General features: G+C 57.4%; 1 long non-coding RNA gene across 1 annotated transcript in view; it reads right to left on the bottom strand.

Annotated features, from left to right (window-relative positions):
* Nucleotides 1-18510, bottom strand: part of LOC140470141 (uncharacterized) — a 766637-nt gene that overhangs the window by 303209 nt on the left and 444918 nt on the right. The gene's annotated exons all lie outside the window — the stretch shown is intronic.

The following is an 18510-nucleotide window of genomic DNA, read 5'->3' as shown; positions in this document are numbered from 1 at the left end:
AGGGGGGAGCGAAGGGACGAGGGGGGGAGAGAGAGGAAGAGAGAAGGAGAGAGAGGGGACGATGGGGGGAGTGTGGAGGAGTGAGAGGCGGAGAGAGGGGGAGGGAGAGGGTAACAGAAGTGGGACAAGAGGGGGAGTGAGAGAGGACGAGGGTGGAGGGAGAGGATTGAGAGAGGGAGAGAGAGGGGAGCGAGGGGGAAGAGAGAGAGAGAAGGGACGAGAGAGGAGAGAGTGGACGGGTGTGAGAGAGAAGGGACGATAGGGGAAGAGAGAGGGGACGAGAGGGGGAGAGAGCGGGGAGGAGAAGGGGAGAGAGAGGGGATGATGGGGGAAGAGAGAGGGGACGAGAGGGGGAGAGATAGAGGGGTAGGGAGAGGGGAATAGAGAGGGGAGAGAGAGGGGATGAGAGGGGGAGAGAGGGGAGAAAGAGGTGACATGAGGGGATGAGAGAGGGGGCAGAGAGTAGGGAGAGAGGTGATGAGAGGGGGGAGCGAGGGGAAGAGAGAAGGGGAGAGAGGCGATGATGGGGAGAATGTGGGGGAGTGAGAGAGGGAGAGAGGGGGAGAGAGAAGGTAAGAGAGGTGGAACAAGAGGGGGAGAGAGAGAGGACGTGGGTGGAGAGAGAGAGTCGAGAGAGGGAGAGAAAGGGGAGGGAGAGAGAGGGGAGAAGAGAGGGACAGAGAGGAGACGAGAGTGGGAGAGAGAGGGGAGGATGGGAGAGAGAGAGGGGATAAGAAGGGGAGAGCGCGGGGATGATGGGGTGACTGGGAGAGAGAAGGAGAGAGCGGGGATGAGAGAGGGGGAGAGCGAGGGGATGAGAGGGGGAGAGAGGGGACGAGTGAGGGGAAAGAGGGGACGAGAGAGAGAGGGGGGGAAGAGAGGGGGGAACAGGTAATGAGAGAGGGAGCTAGCGGACGAGAGGGGGAAAGAGAGGGGACGAGAGAAGGAGGGAGAGGGGAGGAAGCTAGAGGGGAGGAGAGAGAGAGAGCGAGGGGAGTGAGAGGGGACGAGACGGGGACTAATGAGGGAGAGAGAGGGGGAGACAGAGGGGCGATGTGGGGAGAGAGCGGGGACAGAGTGTGGAGAGTGAGGGGCGAGAGAGGGGGAGAGGGGGGACGAGAGAGGGAGAGAGAGCGTAGAGAGAGGCGTGAGAGAGGGGACGACGCGGGGAGACAGACAGAGAGAGAGGGGACAATGGGGGAGAGAGAGGGCAAGATGGGGGAGAGAGAAGGTACAAGAGAAGTGGAGAGAGGGGACGAGAGGCTGAGAGAGAGGGGACGATGGGGTGAGAGAGAGGGGACGAGAGAGGGAGAGAGGAGGGACAATGGGGGAGAGAGAGGGGACAAAAGAGAGAGAGAGGGAGGGGACGAGTGAGGGATAGAGAGGGGAGGATGGGGGGAGATAGAGCGGAGAGAGAGGGAGAGAGAGGAGACAATGGGGGATAGAGAGGGGACGATGGGGGAGAGCGAGGGGAGAGAGGGGGGAGAGAGAGGGGAGACCGCCGGTAGAGAGAAGGAGAGAGAGGGGTCGATCGAGAGAGAGAGAGAGAGAGAGGGGGGACAGAGCGGAGAGAGAGATGGGAGATAGAGGTGAGAGAAAGGGAGAGAGAGGGGGTAATGGGGAGAGAAAGGGGAGAGTGGAGGAGAGAGAGGGGAGGATGGGGGAGAGAGAGGGGAGGATAGGGGGAGAGAAAATGGGGGCAATGGTGGGAGAGAGAGGGGACGAGAAAGGGGGAGAGAGGGGACGAGAGGGGGAGAGAGAGGGAACGATGGGGGGAGACAGGGAGAGAGAGGGACAGAGAAGGGCGATGTGGGAGAGAGAGGGAACGGGGACAGAAGGGATGAACGAGGGATTGAGAGGGGAGGGAGAGAGAGAGGGGACGATGGGGGATGAGCGAGGTGATGATGGGGAGAGAGAGTGGACGAGAGAGGGAGAGGGAGGGGTCGAGAGGGGGAGAGAGGGGAGAGAGGGAGAGAGAGGGGATGATAGGGGAGAGAGGAGGAGAAAGAGAGGGAGAGAGAGAGGTCGATGGAGGGAGAGAGAGAGAGGAGAGAGAGGGGAGAGAGAGGGTCGAGAGAGGGGAGAGAGAGGGGACTACGGGAGGGAAAAGAGGGGACGATGGGCGGAAACAGAGGGGACGAGAGGGGATGATGGGGGAGAGAGAGAGGACGATGGGTGCAGAGGGGGAGACAGGGGGAGAGAGGGGACAAGAGAGGGGAGAGAGAGGTGACGAGAGGGGGAGAGAGTGGACGGGGAGATAGGGGTCGAGAGAGAGGGGACGAGGGAGGGAGAAAGAGGGGGAGAGGGAGGGGGCGAGAGAGGGGAGAGAGAGGGGAGAAAGAGGTGGCGAGAGGAAAGGAGTGAGGGGACGAGCGGGGAGAGAGGGAGACGATGGGGGGAGAGAGGTGATGGGGGAGTGAGGGGGCGAGAGGGTAAGAGAGAGGGGATGAGAGAAGGAAAGAGAGGAGACAATGGGGAGAGAGACGGAACGAGAGAGGTGAGAGTGAGGTGACGAGAGGGGTGGAGTGAGGGGACAAGAGGGGAGAGAGAGGGGATGATGGGGGAGGAGAGGTGATGAGGGAGGAGCGAGGGGTCGAGAGGGGGAGTGAGAGGGGTAGAGAGGGGGAGAGAGAGGGTAAGAGAGGTTGGACAAGAGGGAGAGAGAGAGAGGACGAGGTGGAGCGAGAGGGGACAAGAGAGGTAGAGAGGGGTGAGAGAGGACAGAGAGGGGAATGAGAGAGTGGCAAGGAGAGAGGGAGAGAGGGGGATAAGGAGGAGAGAGGGGGCACGGTGGTGAGAGAGAGAAGGGACGAGAGGGGGAGAGAGAGGGGACGATTGGGAAGAGAGAGGGGACGATGGGGGGAGAGAGAGGGGACGATGGGGGGAGAGAGAGGGGGCGAGAGGGGGAGAGAGGGACGAGAGAGAGAGGGGAGAGAGAGGGAGAGAGAGGGAGAGAGAGGAGAGGATGGGAAGAGAGAGGGGATGATGGGGGAGAGATGGAGGACGAGAGGGGGAGAGAATGGGGACGATGGGGGTGAGGGGGAGATAGAGAGAGGGGGGGAGGGAGAGGGGACGAGAGAGGGGAGAGAGAGGGGACGAGAGGGGGAGAGAGGGGACGAGAAAGGGGAAAGAGAGGTGATCAGAAGGGGAGAGAGAGGGGACAAGACAGAGAGAGGGGAAGAGAGAGGGGAGAGAGGTGATGAGAGGGGAGAGCAAGGGGACGAGAGGGGGAGAGAGATGGGATGAGAGAAGGAGAGAGTGGGGAGGGAGCGAGAGGGGAGTACAGAGAGAGAGAGAGGGGGAGGGAGGGGGACGGGTTGAGAGAGAAGGGACGAGAGGGGGAGAAAGAGGGGACGATGGGGTAGAGAGTGGAGACGATGGGGTAGAGAAAGGGGACAATGGGGGAGAGAGACGGGACGATGGGTGGAGATAGGCGGGCCGAATGAGGGGGGAGAGAGAATGAGAGTGGGAGAGAGGGGGACTAATGAGGGAGAGACAGGGGTCGATAGGGGGAGTGTGGGAGGAGAGAGAGGAGAGAGAGTGAGAGAGAGGAGCCGATGGGGGTAGAGAGAGGGTAGAGAGAGGGTACGATGGGGAGAAACAGAAGGCATGATGGGGGAGAGAGATGGTACGAGAGAGGGGGAGAGGGGGGATGAGGGGGGAATGAGAGATGGAGCGAGATCATAGAGAGGGAGAGAGAGAGGGGACGACGAGGGGATACAGAGGGAGAGAGAGGGGACGATGCGGGGAGAGAAGAGGGCACGATGGGGAGAGAGAGGCTATGAGAGAGGTGGAGAGAGGGGACGAGAGGGGGAGAGAGAGGGGACAATGGGGGAGAGAGAGGGAGAGAGATGGGACGATGGGGGGAGAGAGAGGGGAGAGAGAGGGGGAGAGAGGGGGGAGAGGGGGAAAACGGTGGGGAGAGAAAGGGAGAGAGAGGGTTCGATGGTGGGAAGGAGAGGGGATGAGATGAGGAGAGAGGGAGACAATGGGGGGAGACAGAGAGGACGAGAGGGGGAGAGAGAGGGGATGATGGGGGTGGAGAGAGAGGTGATGAGAGGGGGAGGGAGAGGGGATGATGGGGAGAGAGAGGGGACGATGGGTGCAGAGGGGTAGAGAGGGAGAGAGAGGGGACAATGGGGGAGAGAGAGAGGGGACAAGAGGGGTGGAGAGAGAGGTGATGAGAGGGGACGGGGAGATAGGGGACAAGTGAGGGATAGAGGGGAATGAGTGAGGGATAGGGAGGGGGAAAGGGTGGGGGTGAGAGAGGGGAGAGAGGGGGATGAGAGGAGGAGAGAGGGGGACGAGAGAGGTGAGAGAGAGGTGACGCGAGGGGTGGAGTGAGGGCACGAGAGGGGAGAGAGAGGGGACGATGGGTGAATAGAGGTGATGAAGGGGGAGGGAGGAGACGAGAGGGGGAGAGAGGGGACGAGAGGGGAGAGAGAGCGGGAGTGAGGGGGGGAGAGAGGGGGAGAGAGAGGGTAAGAGAGGTGTGGACAAGAGGGTAGAGAGAGGACGAGAGTGGAGAGAGAGGGGACGAGAGAGGGTGAGAGAGGGGAGGCAGACAGAAGGGAGGAGAGAGGGATAGGGAAAGGACGAGAGGGGAGGTGGGGATGGGTTGAGAGAGAAGGGACGAAGGGGGAGAGAGGGGAGAGAGAGGGGGAGAGAGGGGACGAGAGGGGTAGAGAGAGGGGACAATGGGGGGAGAGAGAGGGAGAGAGATGTGACGATGGGGGAGAGAGAGGGGAGAGAGAGGGGGAGAGAGGGGACGAGAGGGGGAGAGAGAGGGGACAATGGGGGGAGAGAGAGGGGACGAGTGAGGGAGAGAGAGCAGAGAGAGAGGGTGAGAGGGATCGATGGGGGAAGAGAGAGGAGTCAAGAGAGGGAGAGGGAGTGCACAAGAGGGGAAGAGAGAGGGGAGAGAGAGGGAGAGAGAGGGCGAGAGGAGACGATGGGGGCAAAGAGAGAGGAGAAGAGAGGGAGAGGGAGGGGACGAGAGAGGGGAGAGAGATAGAGACGAGATGATGGGAGGAAAGAGAGGGGATGAGAGCGGGGGAAAGAGAGGGAGACAGAGGGGGTGATGGGGTAGAGAGAGGGGACGATGTAGGAAGAGAGAGAGAGAGAGAGGAAGAGAGGGAGAGACAGGGGACGATGTGGGGAGAGAGAGTGGAGAGAGAGGTGAGAGAGAGGGAGAGAGGGTACAATGGGGGAGAGAGAGGGGCGTGTGGGGAGAGAGAGGGGAGAGACAGGGGAGAGACAGTGGAGAGAGAGGGGACGACGGGGGCGAGAGTGAGGGAGATAGAGAGGACGATGGTGGGAGAGAGAGGGAGAGAGAGGGGAGAGAGATCGAGAGAGGGGGAAAGAGGGAGAGAGAGGGGACGATGGGGGAGAGAGAGGGAACGATGGGGGAAGAGAGTGGGGAGAGAGAGGGGACGATGGGGGTGAGAGGGGGAGTGAGAGGGATAGAGAGAGGCGATGGGGAGAGAGAGGGGACAAGGAGAGAGGGGACGAATGAGGGATTGAGAGGGGAGAGAGAGAGAGGAGACTATGGGGGTTCAGAGAGGTGATAATGGGTAGAGAGGGGGATGAGAGAGGGAGAAGGAGGGGCCAAGGGGGGAGAGAGAGGGGACAATGGGGGGAGAGAGGGGACAATGGGGGGAGAGAGGGGAGGATAGGAGAGAGTGAGGGGCGGGAGAGAAGGAGAGAGAGGGGACGATGGGGGGGGAGAGAGAGAGGGGAGAGAGAGGGTAGAGAGAGGGGGGAGAGGGGGAAAACGGTGGGGAGAGAAAGGGAGAGAGAGGGTTCGATGGTGGGAAGGAGAGGGGATGAGATGAGGAGAGAGGAGACAGTGGGGGGAGACAGAGAGGACGAGGGGGGAGAGAGAGGGGATGATGGGGGGGAGAGAGAGGTGATGAGAGGGGGAGAGAGAGCGGATGATGGGGAGAGAGAGGGGACGATGGGGGAGAGAGAGAGGGGACAAGAGGGGTGGAGAGAGAGGTGACGAGAGGGGACGGGGAGATAGGGGACAAGTGAGGGATACAGGGGGATGAGTGAGGGATAGAGAGGGGGAAAGGGTGGGGGTGAGACAGGGGATGAGAGGAGGAGAGAGGGGGACGAGAGAGGTGAGAGAGAGGTGACGAGAGGGGTGGAGTGAGGGCACGAGAGGGGAGAGAGAGGGGACGATGGGTGAATAGAGGTGATGAAGGGGGAGGGAGGAGACGAGAGGGGGAGAGAGGGGACGAGAGCAGGAAAGAGAGGGGACGATGGGGGAGAGAGAGCGGGAGTGAGGGGGGAGAGAGGGGGAGAGAGAGGGTAAGAGAGGTGGACAAGAGGGTAGAGAGAGGACGAGAGTGGAGAGAGAGGGGACGAGAGAGGGAGACAGAGGGGAGGCAGACAGAAGGGAGGAGAGAGGGAGAGGGAAAGGACGAGAGGGGAGGTGGGGATGGGTTGAGAGAGAAGGGACAAAGGGGGAGAGAGAGGGGACAATGGGGAAGAGAGAAAGGATGAGAGGGGGAGAGAGAGTGGAGAGAGATGGAGTGAGAGGGGAGAGAGAGTGAGAGAGAGGGGACGATGGGGGGAGAAGGGTGATGAGAGGGAGAGAGAGAGAACGAGAGGGAGAGAGGGGGGGAGAGTGAGGTAGAGAGTGGGGACGATGGGGGGAGAGAGTGGGGACGATGGGGAGACAGAGGGTAGAAAGAGGCAGAGTGAGGAGACGATGGGGATAGAGAGGGGGAGAGAGGGGAGAGAGAGTGAGAGAGAGGGGACAATGGGGGTAGCGAGGGGGATGATGGGGAGAGAGAGGGGACGAGAGCGGGAGAGAGAGGCGACGATGGGGTAGAGAGAGAGGACGAGAGGGAGAGAGAGAGAGGGGAGAGTGAGGTAGAGAGAGGGGACGATGGGGGGAGAGAGAGGGGACGATGGGGAGAGAGAGGGTAGAGAGAGGGAGAGTGAGGGGACGATGGGGGAGAGAGAGGGGACAACAGGGGTAATGAGTGGGGAGAGAGAGGGGACAATGGGCGAGAGAGAAAGGACACGATGGGGAGAGAGAGATGTGTCGAATGGGTGAGAGAGGGGAGAGGGGACGATGGGGGGAGAGAGAGGGTAGAGAGAGGGAGAGTGAGGGGATGATGGGAGGAGAGAGTGAGGACGATGGTGGGAGAGAGAAGGGACGAGACAGGGGAGAGACGGGACTAGAGGGTAAGAGAGAGTGGACAAGGGGGGAGAGAGTGGGTTAACAGGGGGAGAGAGGGGAGAGAGGGGGATGATTGGGGGAGAGAGAAGGGAGAGAGGGGAGAGAGGGGGAGAGAGGGGGAGAGAGAGAGGAGAGAGAGGGGCGGATGGGGGAGAGAGAGAGGGGACGAGAGGGGGAGAGAGCGGAGACGAGGGGGGAGGGGGAGAGAAAGGGGGAGAGAGGGGACCAGAGAGGGAGAGAGAGGGGGAGAGACAGGGAAAGGGAGAGGGGATGAGAGAGGAGAGGGAGCGAGAGGAAGGAGAGAGAGAGGTGGAAGAGAGGGGACGGGGGTGAGAGAGAAGGGACGAGAGGGGGAGAGAGAGGGGATGATTGGAGAGAGAGAGGGGATGATGGGGGTAGAGAGAGGGGACGATGGGGGTAGAGAGAGGGGAGATGGGGGAGAGAGATGGGACCATGGGTGGAGAGAGAGGAAATGAATGAGAGGGGAGAGGGTACGATAGCGGGAGAGAGGGGGGAACCAATGAAGGAGAGAGAGTGGAGAGAGAGCGAGAGAGAGGGGCGATGGGGGGAGAGAGAGGGGACGAGAGGGGGAACGAAAGCTAACGATGGGGAGGGGGGAAAGAGAGGGAGAGAGAGGGTTCGAGAGAGGGAGAGAGAGGTGAGAGGGAGGGGAGAGAGGTGACAATGGGAGGAGAGAGAGGGGACGAGAGGCGGACAGAGAGGGGACGATGGGGAAGGGGGTATGGAGAGGGAGGGAGAGAGGAAGAGAGAGGGGATGGAGAGGGGTGGAGAGAGGGGAGAGAGGGGACGTTGAGGGGAGAGAGAGGGGACGAGTCGGGGACAGAGAGGGGAGAGAGTGGAGAGAGTGGGAGAGAGAGGGGACGATGGTGGGATAGAAAGGGAACAATAGGGAGAGAGGGGATGACAGGGGGAAGAGAGTGAGGTGACAGAGGGGACGATGGAGAAGAGAGAGGGCATGATGGGGGAGAGAGTGAGGGGAGAGAGAGGGGATGATGGGGGGGAGAGAGAGGGGACGAGAGATGGAGAGAGAGGGGACGATGCGGGAGAGAGACGGAACGAGAGAGGTGAGAGAGAGGGGAGAGAGGTGATGAGAGGAATGGAGTCAGGGGACGAGCGGGGAGACAGAGGGGGGATGATGGGGGAGAGAGGTGATGGGGAGAGAGGGGACGAGAGGGGGAGGGAGAGGGGGAGTGAGGGGGAGAGAGAGGGAAAGAGAGGTGGGACAAAAGGGGGAGAGAGAGAGGACGAGGGTGGAGAGAGAGGGGACGAGAGAGGGAGAGAAATGGGCGGGAGAGAGGGGTGACGATGAGGGGAGAGAGAGGGGACGAGAGGAGGAGAGAGAGGGGTGGGAATGTGAGGGGAGAGAGAGGGGACGATAGCGGGAGACAGAGGGGACGAGAGAGGGAGAGAGAGGGGACGATGGGGGGGGAGAGAGAGGGGACGATGTGGGGAGAGAGTGAGGGGACGAAAGGGGGAGAGAGAGAGGGGAGAGGGAGGGAGAGAGAGGGAGAGAGAGGTGATGATGTGGGGAGAGAGGGAGAGAAAGGGGACAATGGGTGGCCAGGGAGGAGACGATGCAGGAAGAGAGAGACAAAAGAGAGGGGAGAGAGAGGGAGAGACGGGGGGAGAGAGGGTAAGAGGGAGGTTAGGAGAGGTGAGACAAGAGGGGACGAGAGAGAGGACGAGGGTGGAGAGAGCGGGGACGAGAGAGGGAGACAGAGGGGAGGGAAAGAGAGGGGGGACTATGGGGTGAGAGAGAGGAGACGAGATGGAAAGAGAGAGGGAAAGAAAGAGAGGAAGAGAGAGGGGGAGAGATTGTGGGAGACAGAGGGGTGGAGAGAGGTGAGAGAGGGCAGAGAGAGGAGACGAGAGGGAGAGAGAGAGGGTAAGTGAGAGAGAGGGGAAGAGAGAGGGGGAGAGGGGGGCAAGAGAGAGGGGGAGAGAGAGGGGGAGAGAGGGGAAGAGAGAGGGTGAGAGAGGTGATGAGGGGGGGAGTGAGGGGACAAGAGCGGGAGAGAGAGGTGACGAGAGAAGGAGAGAATGGGGAGGGAGCGAGAGGGGAGGATAGAGAGAGAGAGTGGACGACGGGAGAGAGAAGGAACGGGAGCGATATAGAAGGGACGAGGGGGGAAGAGAGAGGGGACGATGGGGGAGAGAGAGGGGACGAATGAGGTGGGAGCGGTGACGAGAGCAGGAGAGGGGGGGACGGTGCGGGAGAGAGTTGGGGAGAGAGAGGATGAAAGAGGGAGAGGATGGAAGAGAGAGGGAGAGAGAGGGGTTAGAGAGAGAGGGGAAGAAAGAAGGAGAGAGAGGGGTCGATGGGGGGAGGGAGAGGGGACGATGGGGGGAGAGAGAGGGGACGATGGGGGGAGAGAGAGGCCACCATGGGAGAGAGACAGAGGGAACAAGATAGGGGCAAGAGAGGGGAAAGAGAGGTGATGAGAGGGGTGGAGAGAGAGGTGAGGAGAGAGGGAGAGAGGGGACGAGAGAGGGGAGAGAGCGGTAACCAGACGGGGAGAGACAGGGGAAGAGAGAGGGAGAGAGAGAGGGAGAGAGAGAGGGAGAGAGAGAGAGGGGGAGAGAGAGAGGGAGAGAGAGGGGGAGAGAGAGCAGAAGAGAGAGAGGGGGGAGAGAGAGAGAGGGGGAGAGAGGGAGAGAGAGGGGTCGATGTGGGGAGAGAGAGGGAATGATGGGGGTGAGAGAGGGGACGATGGGGGAGAGAGATGGAACAACGGGCGCAGAGGGGGAGAGAGGGAGAGAGAGGGGGGAAAGTAAGGTGATCCAAGGGGTGGAGAGAGAGGTGACGAGTGGGGGAGAGAGAGGGGACGCGAGGGGGGAGATGGGGACGAGAGAGAGGGATAGAGAGGGGGCGAGGGAGGGAGAGAGAGGGGTGAAATGGAGGGGGCGAGAGAGGGGAGAGAAAGGGCAGAGAGAGGGGATGAGAGGAGGAGGGGAGAGAGGGACTGAGAGAGGGGAGAGAGAGGGGAGAGAGAGGTGACAAGAGGAGTGGAGTGAGGGGACGAGAGGGGAGAGAGAGGTGACGAGAGGAGTGGAGTGAGGGAACGAGAGGGGAAAAAGAGGGGGAGTGAGAGGGGGAGAGATTGAGCGAGAGAGAGGGGACGAGGGGGGAGAGGGGACGAGAGAGGGGAGAGAGGGGTAACGAGAGGGGGAGAGAGAGGGGCAGACAGAGAGAGAGAGAAAGACGGGGAAGAGAGAGGGAGAGTGAGAGAGAGGGGGGATGAGACACAGGGGGTGAGAGAGAGAGAGAAGGGTGAGAGAGAGAAGGGGTGAGAGACGGCGTGTGTGAGAGAGAGAGGGGAAGGAGAGAGAGAAAGTGTGTGAGAGAGGGGGATTAAAGAGAGAGAGGGTGAGGGAGAGAGGGGGTGAGAGAGAGGGGTGAGAACGAGAGTGCGGGAGGGGTATGAGGGAGAGAGGGGTGAGAGAGAGATGGGTGTGAGAGAGAGGGGGGTGAGAGAGGGCTGAGAGAGAGAGAGCAGGGAGAGAGAGGGTGAGAGAGATGGGGTGAGAGAGATAGGGGTGAGAGAGATAGGGGTGAGAGAGAGAGAGAGGGGAGTGAGAGAGATAGGGGTGAGAGAGATAGGGGTGAGAGAGAGAGAGGGGTGAGAGAGATAGGGGTGAGAGAGATAGGGGTGAGAGACAGAGAGGGGTGAGAGAGATAGGGGTGAGAGAGATAGGGGTGAGAGAGATGGGGTGAGAGAGAGAGAGAGGGGAGTGAGAGAGATAGGGGTGAGAGAGTTAGGGGTGAGAGAGATAGGGGTTAGAGAGAGGGAGGGGTCAGAGAGATAGGGGTGAGAGAGATAGGGGTGAGAGAGAGAGGGGGTGAGAGAGATAGGGGTGAGAGAGATAGGGGTGAGAGAGAGAGAGGGGAGTGAGAGAGATAGGGGTGAGAGAGATAGGGGTGAGAGTGAGAGGGGTGAGAGAGATAGGGGTGAGAGAGATAGGGGTGAGAGAGAGAGGGGTGAGAGAGATAGGGGTGAGAGAGATAGGGGTGAGAGAGATGGGGTGAGAGAGAGAGAGGGGAGTGAGAGAGATAGGGGTGAGAGAGATAGGGGTGAGAGAGATAGAGGTTAGAGAGAGGAAGGGGTCAGAGAGATAGGGGTGAGAGAGATAGGGGTGAGAGAGAGAGAGGGGTGAGAGAGATAGGGGTGAGAGAGATAGGGGTGAGAGAGAGAGAGGGGAGTGAGAGAGATAGGGGTGAGAGAGATAGGGGTGAGAGAGAGAGGGGTGAGAGAGATAGGGGTGAGAGAGAGAGGGGTGAAAGAGAGAGGGGGGAGAGAGATAAGGGTAAGAGAGAGAGAGAGGGGTGAGAGACAATAGACAATAGACAATAGACAATAGACAATAGATGCAGGAGTAGGCCATTCTGCCCTTCGAGCCTGCACCGCCATTCAATATGATCATGGCTGATCATTCCTAATTAGTATCCTGTTCCAGCCTTATCTCCATACCCCTTGACTCCACTATCTTTAAGAGCTCTATCCAATTCTTTCTTAAAAGAATCCAGAGACTGGGCCTCCACTGCCCTCTGGGGCAGAGCATTCCACACAGCCACCACTCTCTGGGTGAAGTAGTTTCTCCTCATCTCTGTCCTAAATGGTCTACCCCGTATTTTTAAGTTGTGTCCTCTGGTTCGGCACTCCCCCATCAACGGAAATATGTTCCCTCCTGCCAGAGTGTCCAGTCCTTTCATAAGCCTATACGTTTCAATCAGATCCCCTCTCAGTCTTCTAAACTCAAGGGTATACAAGCCCAGTCGCTTCAGTCTTTCCGTGTAAGGCAATCCTGCCATTCCAGGAATTGACCTCGTGAACCTACGCTGCACTCCCTCAATAGCCAGAATGTCTTTCCTCAAATTTGGAGACCAGAACTGTACACAGTACTCCAGGTGTGGTCTCACCAGGGCCCTGTACAGCTGCAGAAGCACCTCTTTGCTTCTATACTCAATCCCTCTTGTTATGAAGGCCAGCATGCTATTAGCCTTCTTCACGACCTGCTGTACCTGCATGCTTGCCTTCATTGACTGGTGGACAAGAACACCCAGATCTCTCTGAACAGCCCCTTTACCTAATTTGATACCATTGAGGTAGTAATCTGCCTTCCTGTTCTTGCCACCAAAGTGGATAACCAGACATTTATCCACATTAAACTGCATCTGTCATGCATCTGCCCACTCACCTAACTTGTCCAGGTCACCCTGTAATCCCCTAACATCCTCATCACATTTCACCCTACCACCTAGCTTTGTGTCATCAGCAAATTTGCTAATGTTATTGCTGATACCATCTTCTATATCATTTACATATATTGTAAAAAGCTGCGGTCCCAGCACGGATCCCTGCGGTACCCCACTGGTCACTGCCTGCCATTTCGAAATGGAGCCGTTAATCACTACCCTTTGTTTCCTATTAGCCAACCAATTCTCTATCCAATCTAGTACTTTGCCCCCAATCCCGTGCGCCCTAATTTTACTCACTAACCTCTTGTGTGGGACTTTATCAAAAGCTTTCTGAAAGTCCAGGTACACTACATCCACTGGATCTCCTCGTCCATCTTCCGAGTTACATCCTCAAAAAATCCAAGAAGATTAGTCAAGCATGATTTCCCCTTCATAAATCCATGCTGACTCTGTCCTATCCTGTTACTATTATCCAGATGTGCCGTAATTTCATCCTTTATAATAGACTCCAGCATCTTTCCCACCACTGAGGTCAGACTAACTGGTCTATAATTTCCTGCTTTCTCCCGCCCACCCTTCTTAAAAAGTGGCACAACATTAGCCGCCCTCCAATCCTCAGGAACCAACCCCGATTCTATTGAACTCTGGAAAATAATCACCAGCGCATCCACGATTTCCCGAGCCACCTCCTTCAGTACCCTGGGATGCAGGCCATCAGGTCCCGGAGACTTATCAACCTTCAGACCTAACAGTCTCTCCAACACCAAATCCTGGCAAATAGAAATTCCCTTAAGTTCAGGTCCTTCAGCCACTGTTACCTCAGGGAGATTGCTTGTGTCTTCCCCAGTGAACACAGATCTGAAGTACCCATTTAATTCCTCTGCCATTTCTTCGTTCCCAGTAATATATTCCCCTGCTTCTGTCTTCAAGGGCCCAATAGGAGAGAGATAGGAGTGAGAGAGAGAGAGGGGTGAGAGAGATAGGGGTGAGAGAGATAGGGGTGAGAGAGAGAGAGGGGTTAGAGAGATAGGGGTGAGAGAGATAGGGGTTCGAGAGAGAGAGGGGTGAGAGAGATAGGGGTGAGAGAGATAGGGTTGAGAGAGATAGGGGTGAGAGAGATAGGGTGTAGAGAGAGAGAGAGGGGTGAGAGAGATAGGGGTGAGAGAGATGGGGGTTAGAGAGAGAGGGGTGAGAGAGATAGGGGTGAGAGAGATAGGGGTGAGAAAGATAGGGGTGAGAGAGAGAGAGTGGTGAGAGAGATAGGGGTGAGAGAGAGAGGGGTGAGAGAGATAGGGGTGAGAGAGAGAGGGGTGAAAGAGAGAGGGGGGAGAGAGATAAGGGTAAGAGAGAGAGAGAGGGGTGAGAGAGATAGGGGTGAGAGAGATAGGGGTGAGAGAGAGAGAGGGGAGTGAGAGAGATAGGGGTGAGAGAGATAGGGGTGAGAGAGAGAGGGGTGAGAGAGATAGGGGTGAGAGAGAGAGGGGTGAAAGAGAGAGGGGGGAGAGAGATAAGGGTAAGAGAGAGAGAGAGGGGTGAGAGACAATAGACAATAGACAATAGACAATAGACAATAGATGCAGGAGTAGGCCATTCTGCCCTTCGAGCCTGCACCGCCATTCAATATGATCATGGCTGATCATTCCTAATTAGTATCCTGTTCCAGCCTTATCTCCATACCCCTTGACTCCACTATCTTTAAGAGCTCTATCCAATTCTTTCTTAAAAGAATCCAGAGACTGGGCCTCCACTGCCCTCTGGGGCAGAGCATTCCACACAGCCACCACTCTCTGGGTGAAGTAGTTTCTCCTCATCTCTGTCCTAAATGGTCTACCCCGTATTTTTAAGTTGTGTCCTCTGGTTCGGCACTCCCCCATCAACGGAAATATGTTCCCTCCTGCCAGAGTGTCCAGTCCTTTCATAAGCCTATACGTTTCAATCAGATCCCCTCTCAGTCTTCTAAACTCAAGGGTATACAAGCCCAGTCGCTTCAGTCTTTCCGTGTAAGGCAATCCTGCCATTCCAGGAATTGACCTCGTGAACCTACGCTGCACTCCCTCAATAGCCAGAATGTCTTTCCTCAAATTTGGAGACCAGAACTGTACACAGTACTCCAGGTGTGGTCTCACCAGGGCCCTGTACAGCTGCAGAAGCACCTCTTTGCTTCTATACTCAATCCCTCTTGTTATGAAGGCCAGCATGCTATTAGCCTTCTTCACGACCTGCTGTACCTGCATGCTTGCCTTCATTGACTGGTGGACAAGAACACCCAGATCTCTCTGAACAGCCCCTTTACCTAATTTGATACCATTGAGGTAGTAATCTGCCTTCCTGTTCTTGCCACCAAAGTGGATAACCAGACATTTATCCACATTAAACTGCATCTGTCATGCATCTGCCCACTCACCTAACTTGTCCAGGTCACCCTGTAATCCCCTAACATCCTCATCACATTTCACCCTACCACCTAGCTTTGTGTCATCAGCAAATTTGCTAATGTTATTGCTGATACCATCTTCTATATCATTTACATATATTGTAAAAAGCTGCGGTCCCAGCACGGATCCCTGCGGTACCCCACTGGTCACTGCCTGCCATTTCGAAATGGAGCCGTTAATCACTACCCTTTGTTTCCTATTAGCCAACCAATTCTCTATCCAATCTAGTACTTTGCCCCCAATCCCGTGCGCCCTAATTTTACTCACTAACCTCTTGTGTGGGACTTTATCAAAAGCTTTCTGAAAGTCCAGGTACACTACATCCACTGGATCTCCCTCGTCCATCTTCCGAGTTACATCCTCAAAAAATCCAAGAAGATTAGTCAAGCATGATTTCCCCTTCATAAATCCATGCTGACTCTGTCCTATCCTGTTACTATTATCCAGATGTGCCGTAATTTCATCCTTTATAATAGACTCCAGCATCTTTCCCACCACTGAGGTCAGACTAACTGGTCTATAATTTCCTGCTTTCTCCCGCCCACCCTTCTTAAAAAGTGGCACAACATTAGCCGCCCTCCAATCCTCAGGAACCAACCCCGATTCTATTGAACTCTGGAAAATAATCACCAGCGCATCCACGATTTCCCGAGCCACCTCCTTCAGTACCCTGGGATGCAGGCCATCAGGTCCCGGAGACTTATCAACCTTCAGACCTAACAGTCTCTCCAACACCAAATCCTGGCAAATAGAAATTCCCTTAAGTTCAGGTCCTTCAGCCACTGTTACCTCAGGGAGATTGCTTGTGTCTTCCCCAGTGAACACAGATCTGAAGTACCCATTTAATTCCTCTGCCATTTCTTCGTTCCCAGTAATATATTCCCCTGCTTCTGTCTTCAAGGGCCCAATAGGAGAGAGATAGGAGTGAGAGAGAGAGAGGGGTGAGAGAGATAGGGGTGAGAGAGATAGGGGTGAGAGAGAGAGAGGGGTTAGAGAGATAGGGGTGAGAGAGATAGGGGTTCGAGAGAGAGAGGGGTGAGAGAGATAGGGGTGAGAGAGATAGGGTTGAGAGAGATAGGGGTGAGAGAGATAGGGTGTAGAGAGAGAGAGAGGGGTGAGAGAGATAGGGGTGAGAGAGATGGGGGTTAGAGAGAGAGGGGTGAGAGAGATAGGGGTGAGAGAGATAGGGGTGAGAAAGATAGGGGTGAGAGAGAGAGAGTGGTGAGAGAGATAGGGGTGAGAGAGAGAGAGGGGAGTGAAAGAGAGAGGGGTGAGAGAGATAGGGGTGAGAGAGATAGGGGTGTGAGAGAGAGAGGGGTGTGAGAGATAGGGGTGAGAGAGAGGTCGTGAGTGAGAGAGAGGTGTGTGAAAGAGAGAGAGGGGTGGGAGAGAGAGAGGGGTGAGAGAGATAGGTGTGAGAGAGAGGGGGTGAGAGAGAGAGAGGGGTGAGAGAGATAGGGGTGAGAGAGATAGGGTTGAGAGATAGGGTTGAGAGAGAGGGTGTGAGAGAGAGAGAGGTGATAGAGAGAGGGGTGAGAGAGTGGGATGACAGAGAGGGGAAGGGACAGAGAGGGTAAGAGAGAGTAGTGTAAGAGAGAGAGGCGTTAGAGTATGAGAGGGCTGAGAGAGGGATGAGAGAGAGCGGAGTGAGAGAGAGAAGTGAGAGAGAGAGAGGCGGGATCGAGAGAGAGATGGGGTGAGACCGAGGGGTCGAGAGAGAGGCAGTGTGTGAGAGAGGGCGGTGAAAGAGAGAGGGTGAGAGAGAGAGGAGTGAGAGAGAGAGGGGTGAGAGAGAGGGTTGAGAGAGACAGAGCTGTAAGAGAGAGAGGCTAAGAGAGAGGAGTGTGAGAGAGGGGCGTGCGAGAGAGAGAGAGAGAGGGGTGACAGAGAGAGAGAAGGGCTGAGAGAGAGAGAGAGTGAGAGAGAGGGGTGAGACTGTGAGAGGGTGAGACAGAGTGAAGGACTGTGAGACAGAGAGGGAGCGAGAGAAAGAATCGGGTGAGGGAGAGAGAGGAGGTGAGACAGAAATGGGGTGAGAGAGGGTGAGAGAGTGGGGGAGAGAGACAGGGATGAGAGAGCGAGGGGGATGAGTGAGAGAACCTGCTGAGAGAGAGGTGGTGAGAGAGAGAGATGGAGAGAGAGTGACTGGGTGAGAGAGTCAGGGGGTGAGAGACGGGGGAGAGATAGAGGGGCGAAAGAGAAAGGGTGGAGAGAGTGAAAGGAGAGAGAGAGAGTGGTGAGAGAGAGAGGGGGCGAGAGAGAGGGGGCGAGAGAAAGGTGGCAAGAGAGACAGTGGGCGAGATTGAGGGAGAGGGGACGATGGGGAGAGAGAGTGAGGATGATGGTGGGAGACAGTGAGGATGATGGTGTGAGAGAGAGGGTACGAGACAAGGGAGAGAGGGGATGATGGGGGGAGAGAGAGGGCACCATGGGAGAGAGAGAGAGGGAGAGAGAGGGGACAATGGAGGAGACAGAGGGAACAAGAGAGGGGCGAGAGAGTGGAAAGAGAGGTGACGAGAGGGTTGGAGAGGGGGAGTGCCGAGAGGGGACGACAGGGGTGACGAGAGGGGGGATAAAGGGAGGGGATAAAGAGAGGAATAGAGAGAGGACGAGGGAGGGAGAGAGAGGGGGAAAGGGAGGGGGTGAGAGAAGGGGGAGAGAGGGGAGAGAGAGGTGACGAGAGGAGTGGAGTGAGGGGACGAGCGGGGAGAGAGAGGGGACGATGGGGGAGAGACGTGATGGGGGAGTGAGGGGACGAGTGGGGGAGAGAGAGGAGAGGAGAGACGGAAAGAGAGGTGATGATGGGGGGGGAGAGAGAGGGATTGAGAGGGGGAGAGAGAGGGAGAGGGAGGGGCCAAGAGAGGGAGAGAGAGGGGATTAGAGGAGGAGAGAGAAGGAACGAGAGAGGTGAGAGAGAGGGGAGAGAGGAGATGAGAGGAATGGAGTCAGGGGACGAGCGGGGAGAGAGAGGGGGGACGAGAGGGGGAGAGAGAGGGGGAGTGAGGGGGAGAGTGAGGGAAAGAGAGGTGGGACAACAGGGGGAAGAGAGAGAGGACGAGGGTGGAGAGAGAGGGGACGAGAGAGGGAGAGAGATGGAAAGGAGAGAGAGGGGACGATAAGGGAAGAGAGAGGGGACGAGAGGAGAGAGAGGGGGATGGGGTGAGAGAGAAGGGACGAGATGGGGAGAGAGAGGGGAGGATGGTGAAATAGAGGGGATGATGGGGGAGAGAGAGGGGCCGGGAATGAGAGAGATGGGACGAGAGGGGGAGAGAGAGGGAACGATGGGGGAGAGAGAGGGGACAAGAGGAGGAGAGAGAGAGGGATGGGAAAGAGAGGGGAGAGAGAGGGGACGAGAGAGGGAGAGAGGGGACGATGGGGGGAGAGTGAGGCGATGAAAAGGGGAGAGAGAAGGGACTATGGGGGGTGAGAGTGTAGAGGATGGAGGGAGAGAGGGTAGAGAGAGGGTAGCAAGAGGGATAGAGAGGGGCCGATGGAGGGATAGAAAAAGGAGAGAGAGGGAGAGAGAGGTGACAATGTGGGGAGAGAGGGAGAAAAAGGGGACGATGGGTGGCCAGAGAGGAGACGATGCGGGAAGAGAGAGACAAGAGAGCGGGGAGAGAGGGGGAGAGAGGGGGGACGATGGGGGGAGAGAGGGTGAGAGGGAG

Source organism: Chiloscyllium punctatum, chromosome 50 (genome assembly GCF_047496795.1).
Source record: "Chiloscyllium punctatum isolate Juve2018m chromosome 50, sChiPun1.3, whole genome shotgun sequence".
Classification (NCBI taxonomy): Eukaryota; Metazoa; Chordata; class Chondrichthyes; order Orectolobiformes; family Hemiscylliidae; genus Chiloscyllium; species Chiloscyllium punctatum.
The sequence above is the reverse complement of the archived record's forward strand: the minus strand, read 5'-3'. Positions and strand labels throughout refer to the sequence as shown.